Source organism: Macrosteles quadrilineatus, unplaced genomic scaffold (genome assembly GCF_028750875.1).
Source record: "Macrosteles quadrilineatus isolate MER2022 unplaced genomic scaffold, UCM_ALF_1.0 Scaffold_8__2_contigs__length_117827958, whole genome shotgun sequence".
NCBI lineage: Eukaryota > Metazoa > Arthropoda > Insecta > Hemiptera > Cicadellidae > Macrosteles > Macrosteles quadrilineatus.
Genome location: NW_026542601.1, coordinates 44,986,956 through 44,999,135, shown reverse-complemented (window position 1 = coordinate 44,999,135; position 12,180 = coordinate 44,986,956). Strand labels below are relative to the sequence as shown.

Genomic DNA, 12,180 nt, shown 5'->3' with positions numbered 1-12,180 from the left:
TTGGGTTTGGCGCCACAACGCGGTTCCGGTTGAATACACTTGTCATAACTGGTTATATGGGTTGAAATATTTAAAAAACTTATCAAGAAAAGAGTGGGTATTATGAAAGATTTATGAGTTTGGTCTGAAGCTAACTCACTTTAGCTTGGTTCGTATAAATAGGTTAGCTGATTTATTCATTTGAAGTTCGAGGCAATATTCTAACGTTTCATCTAGAGCTAATTACTGTACCCATGTACTAAAACATACATTCTATAAAAGGCGGTTTTCAATTTTCGAATAACTCGACGAGCGTGTATGCACTTTTACTACTCTGGGGATATCAAAACGACAAAGTAAATCGGTCCCAGGTCCTACCATGAGTCCTACAGTAAGCGTATTCCCTTTTTGGAAAATTCGCCGAAATCAACTTGCGAAAAGATAGCAGCAACACTGGTTATAGCATAGATTAGAGACAGTAGACCTACTCTCTATCCGTCTATTCCGACGGAAATACACCGGGGTAGACCGGACTACCTGTGAACCTTATCACTTCCGCAGTGTTATCACCTTGACCTTTGACCCGCAGCAGCTCAGGTGAGAGATGACGGCGGAAGTGCAAGTCAAGGTCGCGACCCTCAGTCTACACTGGGATTGCTTCAACTTAGTGGCTTGCTGCCCATTACTCGATAAAGTGAAAAGTACCAGAAAAACCAAAGTGAAAAGGACTGGGAAGAGGCATTACAGAATAATTAATTTATTGCCCTCTTTTTAAACGTGTGTCTAATTTGATTTCCTTATGTTGATTGATGATGGACATATAATGTGACGTAACATTTAATTGGTTTATATTACTTGTAATGGGCTCTAATGAATCCGACATTTCAAACATCTTTTAAGTAAGTTTAATGGGATGCTTAACTTTATAGGTGCTAAGCTAATATATGTTTATAATCACAGTTTGACGGTCACATATTGGAGATGTGAACAATGGCCGGGGTGGACAAAAGCCTTTGATAGTGCTTGCCGATACTGTGTCAGAAACTGAAACAATAACTTGACTAGTTGTTTAATAGCAATGTGTAGTGATTCCTTGAGTAAAAAATTGTCTATATATCTTACATTATATCTTATCTTGTTCCGTTTTGCATCTGTCTGTATGTGTGTTTTACAAGAACATGCATAACCACTTAACGGTTTAAGCTACATCGTTGAGAGTCTGAAAAAATTGTCATTTCCATTTAAACAATATCAAAACTATGGAGAAAACTGTAGGTAAAGGTGGAAAATAATTTGTCAGCTATTCTTTGTCAACTTTAAACATAATAAGATATTGTTTTTTTTTTCTTCTATATTTTGTGTATTTTGCAACTGATTGGTAGTCGCGGGGTTTCGTGAAACTTGGAATTTGACTATTTCAAACAGCTGCCATTTTTGAAGGTTTAAGAGTTTTATGCTCATTTTGCACAACGGTGCTAACTACTGTAATAAGATTGGACATTTTTGCAGAATCCCAACGCTGTAGCTCAAACCGTTAAGGAGCTGTGGATGTTTTTAGTACAAAATACACACTAACGCATAACGAAACGAGATAGGACAAAGTTGTCATAATCTGTTTTGTTTATGACCCAATAAAACACTACGTAAATTATGTCCCACCTTGTTGAACACCCTTTATCAAAGTGTATCTGAGGACTTCGTGATGACGTTCAAATTAACCAGCTGTCGAAGGAATAACTAAACTAAGCGTTGAAAAGCAATTAATTCTCTGAGGAAACTGGATCAAACGGAATCTGGTGGTTATTGGCTGAACTTAAAGGGAATTTACAGATCGAAGTTGAAGTTTCTGATCCATCTTATTACTTTCAACACTCTTAATGGGGACATACGTTTTTCCTATTGGAAAACCTTCATCGCAAAACTTGTTATGGAGGACTAAAGGAATTTTCTGAGGTGCTACTGTGCTCTGTTTGAGTTACAAAAGAAAATTTAAATTTTGTAATTGGTAGACAAAATTTGTAAAACGTCCAAGGGAAAACTTTTAAAGATTATACTCACGTCTTCTACTATATTCGAAGCTGGGTTACAATATCTGTCAACTGCATAAGAAAAGAACACTTTGGCCTACAGCATTAAAGTTTGTGTAATCTCAATCGTTTTTCAGTATTTTAATTCCATCTACGCACTAAATAAACTAACTTTGCTGTGACTAAAAAAGTTGGTATTATTTTGTTTTACGTTAAAGACAGTAATTATAACTTTCTTAGCGTTTCTCTTTGTGACACGTCGACAGATACAAATTTGAGCTTTGTAGGTAGCGGTAATTTATCAAACAAGTTTTTGTATAGTGCCAATTGTAGCTAACGTAGTTTCTATATTCAATAGTTTATATAGATGATCAAGCATACTAAGTGCGGAACTTATTATAATAAACGATATATAAGTCTTCGTGCCCCATCGCAACACGTCGTCATTGAAATGGAACAAACCTATAACAGGTACAAAGATAAGACTAACTTTATTCGACATTTCAGCTACTTCATTCCCATGCTGAAACATATTTTCATAATAGTTTAAATTATAAAACGATAATGTACTAAACAGCAACGTAAGTCAACGGTAAGTGTAACTTCAGTATAGTGTTGTGTTTTGATAGCGTGAGGCACGTTGTATTGATTGCCCCTGCTACTAGTAACAGTCACATGTATCATATACTTAGGAGGGGTGGGGATGTAATATGGTATTACTCATTCATTACATGCTACTCCTGTTATAAATACAGGCTGTCCCGTAAGTAAACAGCCAAACTTCGGGAGATTGTTCGTTTGAGACAAAATACATAGAAATTTCAGGAATGATTTTTTACGCTTCGTCGAACAGTTTTTTACAAACATTTTTGGATTTTCCCACGTATGTGTTTGGTAGAAGAAACTAGTGTTAATAAATGAAGGTGGTTCAATTTGATGAGTAGACTTGTAGAACACAGGTGGAAGGTACCACGCCCCATGCGGTGTTCATGAGTTCATGTCTATTAATACCTGCCTTGCCACGTGCCCAGCATCATAACTGGCATTACATACGTAGATCTACATCTCCGTGATTGTACTTTATATCACATGTACCGTCCAAGAAACAACTGGCGATTATCATGGTGGATGGAAAAAAACAGGTGTGCTATTCCCATATGTATTCTGACGTCACTCGGATTGCAAACAAAAAAACAATAACAATCAAATCAAAACAAATACATACTAATTTGACAGTTACAATCAGGTGATCTTTTGTTTGCAATCCGAATGACGTCAGAATATGTGGGAATAGCACACCTATGTTTTTTCCTTCCACCATGGGCGATTATATTCCGCAGTTCTTGCAGTTGATAAAATAGTCCAGTACGGTAGTCATAATGAGGAATAGCAATTTTAAAATAATGAATTAGTCTTGATTGAATATTATAAAACAGGATAATATAAGTGTGAAGATTTACCATGTCGCCATTACCTTTGCCATTTCGGTCGAAAAAATGTAGTTCTCTAAAGTAATCTGAACAAGATCAGGTTTGTAAAAATTGTAAGACATTCTTATGTTGCTGAAAGAAAACCAATTTTCAGATATTATTTTGTAAAAAACTCGTTTAAATCTGTATTATTACGTCGAACAACTTTATCATCAAGTTGGCTTTTACTATGTATTGTGTTATTTGAAGGTGTTTTAAAGCATGAAGAAAAAACGTTTTTTGAACACCCTGTTTATTTTATAAATTATTTGAAACATGTTTTTTTTTATATTTCTATGATAAAAGAACTACACAGTGAGTTTGTGTGAAAATATTTTTCAAATGTTGTTCATAGAGAGTTAAAAAAACATGCAAGATTCTTGTTAGTCTAATTAAACCGTAGAAGTTTTCCCAGATTGATTTATTGATTTGAGCAAGTAGATCAGGCCGAAGTACAAGAGGTGTCAAATTATCCGCCTGTAACGCGACCTGTGTGGCAAACTGCGAGGCTCGAAATGGTTAAAGTTTGTCTAAACACTTGGAAACAGCTTTGCTTTCGATCCGCCAAGTTCCCGAAGCTATTTAGTATTTACCACTACAACATAGTATCGAGTTTGCTCGTGAGACGATTCAGTACCTGGTAGCAGACTAGCCATATTACAAAATGTAAATTATTAAGGTTGAATGTGGTAATTCTTGTCTAGTAACGTAACGTTATAACGTAAGTAATGACGGATATAGTACAATACCGGTATTAAAAAAAAATATTTACTTAAAATGCATTTGCAAACAATATCATCTCTGGGATATTTAAAGCACTCTGGGGATTAAATACAATAAAGTTGTCAGTTGTTCTAGCGAGACCCGTTGAAAGTTGTGGTCGTTATTATTTAACGGGGTGAATGAGAATGTTTTGTGACGAGTTAGCAACTCATTTCATTCGTGAACAACTTTTTATTTGCAAGGGAGTGGAGAAATATATTTTTCCTACAGTCACCCGACAAAGTTGGCTTCCTCGTACTGTTTATAGTACAGAAAGCTGCTAATTGCTGCATATTTATACTTTGCCGTACGGTTTATACTTTGCCGTACGGTTTATACTTTGCCGCACATCAGGATTCCAACGAAACAACACAAAACAGCGTGGTTTTATTATGCACGTAATCCGTGTACGCTTGGAAATAGGTTGGCAACACTTAAAGATAAAAATACTATGAGCAGCTGATTGACTATTATAACTACGATTTAACCTGTCATTTCGTGTTTATAGTTTCGGTATTTCTGAACTTTCTGGATTTTTCTTTTAAACGTTTAACGTTTTTAAAACATTCCTACGATCTTAATAAACAAGAAAATACCTTTAAAGCATTTTTTTAGGCGCGGAAACCACTTCAAATTAGAAAAACATACGGAACTATATTCTCAAAACGCGGAGCACATTTATTTCTTGCCGAGGAAAAATAGCGGAGTGATACGGACCGGGTACTACTTTCTCTAGGGCACCATTTGTGTCGCCAGCTGAACCTAAAAACGTGTTGTATAGTGTTTGAAAGACTAATTATTTATATGCTTTATAGTGACTGTAGGAAAAATATAATGTGTAACACGAGTGAAAAAGGCCTTTGCTGCACTCGAGATCATTCCGCACTCGCCTGCGGCTCGTGCGTAAACATTGCTCTCGTGTGCAGCAAAGTGCCACTTTCACCACTAGTTACACAAATAACTACTTTTTCTGTAGCACAGTCATTGCATTTAAATATATTGAATATGCGGCATCAGGAACATATTACGTTTAAAATCAGTTTTGTCTTTGGACGTAGGGTATAAAGTTGGATCAAATGCCACACTTTTGAATACAGTCATAAAAACGATCTTGTATAATGCTAACGTTATTAAAAACTACATCTCTATATTGAAGGGTCAATATTAAGGGTAAATTTGTATTATACAGTTGTTTAAAGCTAAAATTGTAAGATTCAGTACTGCGCTTCGCTTGTGTTTTGTTGTACAAAAATTTTAAAATACACAATACGATATGTATATTTTGCATAATCCTTTTATGTGGTAGTTGGGTGTGATCATAGGTTCATGCTGGACATCAATCTATATTTCAATTTGAATTCCTACACCATGTTCAATATTGTCGATACGAGAACACTGTTGTCTGCGCCTTCGCGACTGAAACAACAAAAAGCTTGGATTGCCTGTAATGCGAATTGACAGCCCGTGTATTGAAGGCGCCCAGAATGTTCTCTTGCTAAAAACAAAATACAGTAGATGCAAATGTTTATTGTATTGCATTGGCAGAATGTGCTATTACTAATAAATTGTACAAAATATAGATCCTAACTGTTGTTTCAACCTTAATGTTGCCGTTTAATCAGGAATTGGAGTCGACTGTCCATTCATTAGTTATATTACCTATTAAACACATCAGTCAAACTGTCATGCGATGAAGTGCTTGATCGATTAGTTCAGCTTCAGTTTTTGTGTTATGAATAACGCGATACGATAGTGATGTTTAAAAGAAGATTAATATGTTTAAAATTCTTAAATTTCGTGTAAGCCTAATTGCAATACTGTATATCTGCCACAATAGTTTCTTGTGTCAAATTGCAAAGAAATCAATGTGTAATAAATGTAAACACGTAAAACTGTTTTTATTCATATGTTTATGTTTATATCTAATTCTTTAAGCTTTATGGCGGAATAAAGCACTGGTGGCATATACCGTTGAATTTATGTCACATAATAAAGACCGCCCATGAACAATGGTCAATCTGTACTGTAGTCGAAGAGTTTGTATTGGCTTTCTTGGGTCAATATACAAGACTATAAGGTTTCCATAACTGTTATAGCTTTTACGAGTGGAGCATTTTATTTAAAGTAATAACACTTGCAAAAAAATTAAAATTGGCAATAAAAGCTACCTAAATACTTTTGTAACTTCCATTATTTGGAAGTAAGTTTAAGGATTACGACACTGTATCCACACCCCCTCCCTCTAATATTGTGACTGTTTGGTTTTCAATTCATGTTTTGTAGCTGTGAAGGTGCATCAGTAGTCCTGACAAGACATCCTTAGTGTTGTAACTTTGTCCTTGAGTACTTCTACCTTCCTGGCTTCCTCCTGCCTCACCTTACAATCAAACTAGCTTATCATCTTATGATTGTTTATTTTTGTTTTGTGTATGCTCGTGTCTGCAATATTTTTAGGGTTTTTGTAAGGAAACGGCCTAAACCCGGGTCCTGATATTTGACGTCGACCTTTCGTTTAACTGTGTTATTAATACAACTAATAGCTCAATGTCAAATGTAATATGAAGTTAAGAATCTAACCAGATAGGGATTGGACTAGCGACCCCAGACTTGAAGGCGAGTGCCGTAACTTGGCCACTCAGACTACTTTCACATGATGACTTCGCTATCGGAAGTTTTACTATCAGAAAGAAAACATATAATTGAATCCCTTGTGCTATTTTATAATGCCAGGAAACGACAACTAAGAACTAAGTAATTCTAAAATTTGGGTTTTGAGTCGGTTTACAATCTTCATTCAGTCTGTACAGTGGTAAACTCTAGCGGAAAACGCACCAACTAACTTCACTTCTCGTACAGTATTGACAGTGAGAATATTGATACAAACGTTGTGAATTGTCACAGCTTAATAGTTTAGCTTTCACTTGACCATTATTGGTACTGCAATCGATGCATAATAATGTGCGTTACTATCAGTAAATAAATCATGTTGTTATGTGAAGTATTTTGATAACTAAATAGAAAATCAGATTTATTTTTATTTTTTAAGTGTTATTTTTAACAACTAACTCTTGAAGAGGAGTTACTTGATTAGATTTTTACGAATAAGTAATGTGGAAAAACATTTTCATCAAGTCCAAAGTGTGATGTTAACTTTAATAGCAGTATGAAATCGTCAATATACGCGATTAAATTAATTTGATATCACGGACGATTACTTAATATTAAACATTAGAAATGACATAATAAATGTTAACAAAACCAATCTTCTTTATTTCTATCATTAAACAACAACACATAAACTATTAAAGGTTTTGTAAACAAAACGATTGAAAAAACATGACTGTTTATAACTTAAAAACCTAAATCTTCAAAATATATTTTCCTGCTTGAAACAAAACCGAAAATGGAATAGCTTCCTGTAATTTCAGTCTTGACAAACAGCTAGTTAAACGTTTGCGCTTTCTTGATTAAAAGCTCGTTTCATATTGTAACTAGTATTGTTCCAGACTCAATTTTACATTGAGTTTGTTAAACAACCATTTGTTTGTTGGCACAAATACAGTTTGTTTCAAAACAAATGTAGATTTTACACAACAACCATTTTAATGTCAACGTCTAAACATTGACCATTCCATCTAAACAGATAGAAATGGTAGTGGCTTACAAAGAAATAGAATTTCTCGTCCAATTGTGATGTCATTTAGTTGGTACGCTCCACGCTCTCACAAGAACGATTGACGAATCAGATGAAAGCGAGAAGAGTTTGTGGTTATGTTGCGCAAGTGAAGACTTTCGCCGAGTGACCGGAGGCTGACGATTATTGCGGTCAGCTGATCAACAATTAGCGTCAGTCAAACAGCTGATCGTTGAGTTTCAAGTAGCTTGCAGACGCAGTTTTTATTTTCCCTATAGGTGGTGTTGGGCGTAATTTTTGTTAGTTCCTGTTTGTTTGTTACAAGTGTTTGCGATTTTACTCACTTTTCAATATAAATTGAATCCTTTAATCACCGTTGAAGATTGTGTATCATCACTCAAGAAAGTTATTAGGGAATTGTGGGAGATAAAAAGGTTCTAATGATTGAACTGTTAATTCAAGGCATTGACAAGGACAACGTCTCTTTCCTTAATGCATTACTTATGTACCTTTGATTTTGGTTTACTAATAATTATATCCTAATTGTGTTACAACAAGTGTTCATCAAATGTCTCCGTCACTGTGCTGTTGTAAATACAACATGTTTAACAAAACAAAAATTTAAATATTAACTTGTTGTAAGTTGGAGCGTTTTTAATATGATTTGATAACTGAAAACCAGCAGCTGGGACAGCCTTCGGCTATTTGAATAATAAATTATTCGTTACGTCTAGTCCATGTTGATAGGATGTCTTTCTTGGTATCTAAACGTCAACGTTACAATAAATACTGGTAAGCTACTAAGTATTAATTATTATTAGTTTTTTTGTTTTTTTTTAATGAACGATAGAATCTGGAACACAAACAATTATGTCATAGTATCAAGCTCCATCTAGACGAGTTTATACATAGCCACCTATATTACATTGTATTAGAGGTGGGTATGGTTTATACGTCCGGTTGTATCAATTCACGTTTTTAACTTTTACTTACGAATTGGATGTTCATGTAACATTGCAATCAAATTTTAATTTCATTCCCCCCTTGTAGAAGCCAAACAACAGTGTTTTGATGCACTAAATTCATAAAATTCGTATCCTGTCATTCAATCAAACCCCAACCGTAAATTAACTCGCACATTAGCCTTATTTGGCATCCCCTGTACCAACAGTCATCTGCACGCAAACACACAGTAGTTGCAAACAAATTAGTTTCGCCGATGAAACTAGTTGCCAACTGCCCGAGTTTGCCATGTGTTGTATTTACTTTTGACAAGTTAGTAAACGTGCATCGGCTACTACAGCTGACTGCCAGTTGTGCCAACTTACAACAGCTGTTCTCGGTTCACGAATGTCAGATACACACATTGACCTCAATCTAACTCTGAAGTCACTCCCGCATAGTTGTTTACTCACACGATGATCATAAATGATGAGTGTGTTGCAAAATGTAAAATATGAAACTGTGTGAATGTGATATCGAAAGTATGAAAACTGCGTTCGAAAATGTGTTATGTTAATTTGTGTTTTCGACTTCTCTTTGAGTCGAATCATTGACTTATTTAAGATGGGGATAGAATGTTATTTCTATCTATAAGACAAAGCTTGACTATTTTCTACCTGAATTAATAACAATATAAATCATAACTATATATAATCATAATAATATTGGTTCTTCTTAATAAGACCTCCACCACTTTTAATATTTTCCTTATTTTAATGAAAGTGGTAAACTAACCTAACACAACCCAACCTAACCTAACCAAACCAATCTAACCCACCCTTACCCAAACTTACCTAACTCAACCCAACCTAACCTAACCAAACCTATTCAACCCGACCTACCCAAACTAACCTAATCTTACCTAACCTATCATAACATTACCCAACCTAACTTAACTTGCGTTACAGTTGAGAAACATTTTAATAGGAAAGGAAATATTTTAATTATGTAAGTTTATAGTTTATCCAGTATTAACATGAGAGACAAAAGTACCATCTTCTGATGTTAAAACACTCACTCCTAACTCTAAGTCTAACATCGTCAAGCAATTGTTAACCTTGTGGTGCTCTCAGAATGTTCGCAAAGGAAGTTGTTTGATCTATTTAAAACTCAAAGGGTAGCTTAAACTGTTTAGCGTCTTGCAACTTGCTAAACGTACAACAACGGAAGTATTGTACACTACAAAGCATGGTTCGTGACTCAGTTAGGTAAATCTTCCTAACGTTAATTGGATGGATATGCATCATGTGCTTCTATGTTTTACCGGTCCGTCGGGGCAGTATTGTATTGCTAACATACCGTGATATGTTAACATAAATTTTGAATACTGTATTTGGTTATCAAAACTGTGTGAGTAGAATTGTAAATTAGACTTATCTGACTGAGAAATTGTCGAAATTGTATAGGACCGACCTTAAAGATTAGTTCAGGTTAAAGGAATCACCAATTTTTGTTATATATTGAATCCAAATTTGACGAATCTTAAGACTGAATACGTTGAGGGAATGATTTTTAGCTGAAGTAAGTAGAGAAGACTAATAGTGTATAGCCGATACTGTACAATATTAATCGATCTAGTATTATTATTACTAGCAGCACAGACTATAGTCCATTAGTCCATTGATTAACCATTAACAGTCTATTGTCTGTGCTAGTAATTAAACGATTGGGGAGCGAGCTGGTCTAGTGGCAGAAGACAGGGCTTCAGAGCCTGAGGCCCCGGGTTCAAAACCTGCCAATGGATTTTATCCATGTGATAATGCCGCAACCCGCTTGGACTAGCCTGATGTAATGTGTAAAACAGTTCCGGGGTAGAAGCCACCGCCCTACCTAGGATGTTGAATTGGGACATTAAAAAGTAGCTAAACGATTCAGGCATGTTTACGTTATAAAATTCTATTTTTAGGCATTTCTTTGGAATTTTCAAGTGTGTGTGCATATTTTGGTGTACGTCGCAATTAGCTTCCAAAGAGTTAGATCTTGTCAGCACAGAGAAATTATTATAGATAAATGTTCGCGAAGTGAACAAACTGTCTGAAAATCCTGCCACAAATTGACAAGTTTGTATTTTGTAGCTTAAAACTCCTTTGGGAACTGTCCTAAGTGAGGGCTATCCTAGGGAGTGCTATTATTCCCTTTTCAGACATTTTTTTGTGATCTAAAACCTTTCCTCAATTTTTGAACCTTCAATCATGTTCTCTTCCCCTTCTTCTTTTGTTATGTTACATCACCATGTCCAATAGATGAATACCTAATTAATGCTGACTCCACCCTCTATTGATATAAAGGATACGTATAGGCGTGTCTAGTAGATAACAATACATTGCCATTATAACAAACAGGTAATCAATTTATGACCACAAGTTCATCCCTGTAGAGTCATCCATGGTATTATGTGCTGACATAGTTGACGGGTAAATGCATTTTCTTTGTTATTTGCATATAGCTGGATCGTTATTTCAATATGCATTCTGCGTTATTAAAATAGCATGGTAACTGTTTCTAAGGAACTCTTGTGTAAAATAAGTTTATTTACTGATGATTCTTAAATTAAAATACTTTAGTGGGTCTATTCTAAAAGTGGACGACCACTACCAGCTTTATCCCTAGGCAAGTCTGGTAGGGTAGGTTAATGAAGTTAGTAGGAAGCTAGATTATGTTCTATTAGTTTACATAATCTTAATTTGCATTAGACAAATTTTAATGAAGGAAACCCGCTTCTTGAAAAGATCAAATCTTTTTACAATAGACCCAATTTATAATGGCAAAAAATGTCGGACACAAAAAGAAGAGAACAGTATGTTATCGAGTGTATGTTAACCTTCTTTATCACGACCTCAAAATGGCGCGAGTTGCTTATCAGCGTTATCAAAGCTTTCCTCCACGTGAATTCAAATCTCACAGCTTTGTCTTTGCCCTCTTGTGATTGTGGTATAAAAACTTGACAGCTTGAAACGGATTCTGTCAAGAGCTTTCAGATTGTTGAGAGGTAGCAAAGTCCACGAGTTTAAACTATAGATCATTCATGCCTTTATGCTTCGAAGATTTGTTGTAAAAAATACTATTAAGTTTTACAGTATAATTTGTAATGAATTCTGTATGTTAACATGTGTATGGAGTTACTTTTAAGTAACCACACGAACAAATTATTATTTTTATAAATTAATTTACAAACATCCATGAACAAAACAGATTTTCGTGTCGTGTAAAGTCAAGGTTAAATTACGTAACTTATCATTTAATTGCCATTAGTTCAACATGTGTAACGCCGCTTCACCTGAAAATCCCCTTTTGCTTCGATTGTTGA

At 35.0% G+C, this 12,180-nt stretch overlaps 1 protein-coding gene across 1 annotated transcript in view; it reads left to right on the top strand.

Moving 5' to 3' along the window:
- The window catches only part of LOC129000743 (serine/threonine-protein kinase MARK2-like), a 148,536-nt gene that overhangs the window by 16,555 nt on the left and 119,801 nt on the right, over positions 1–12,180 (top strand). The window lies entirely within an intron of this gene.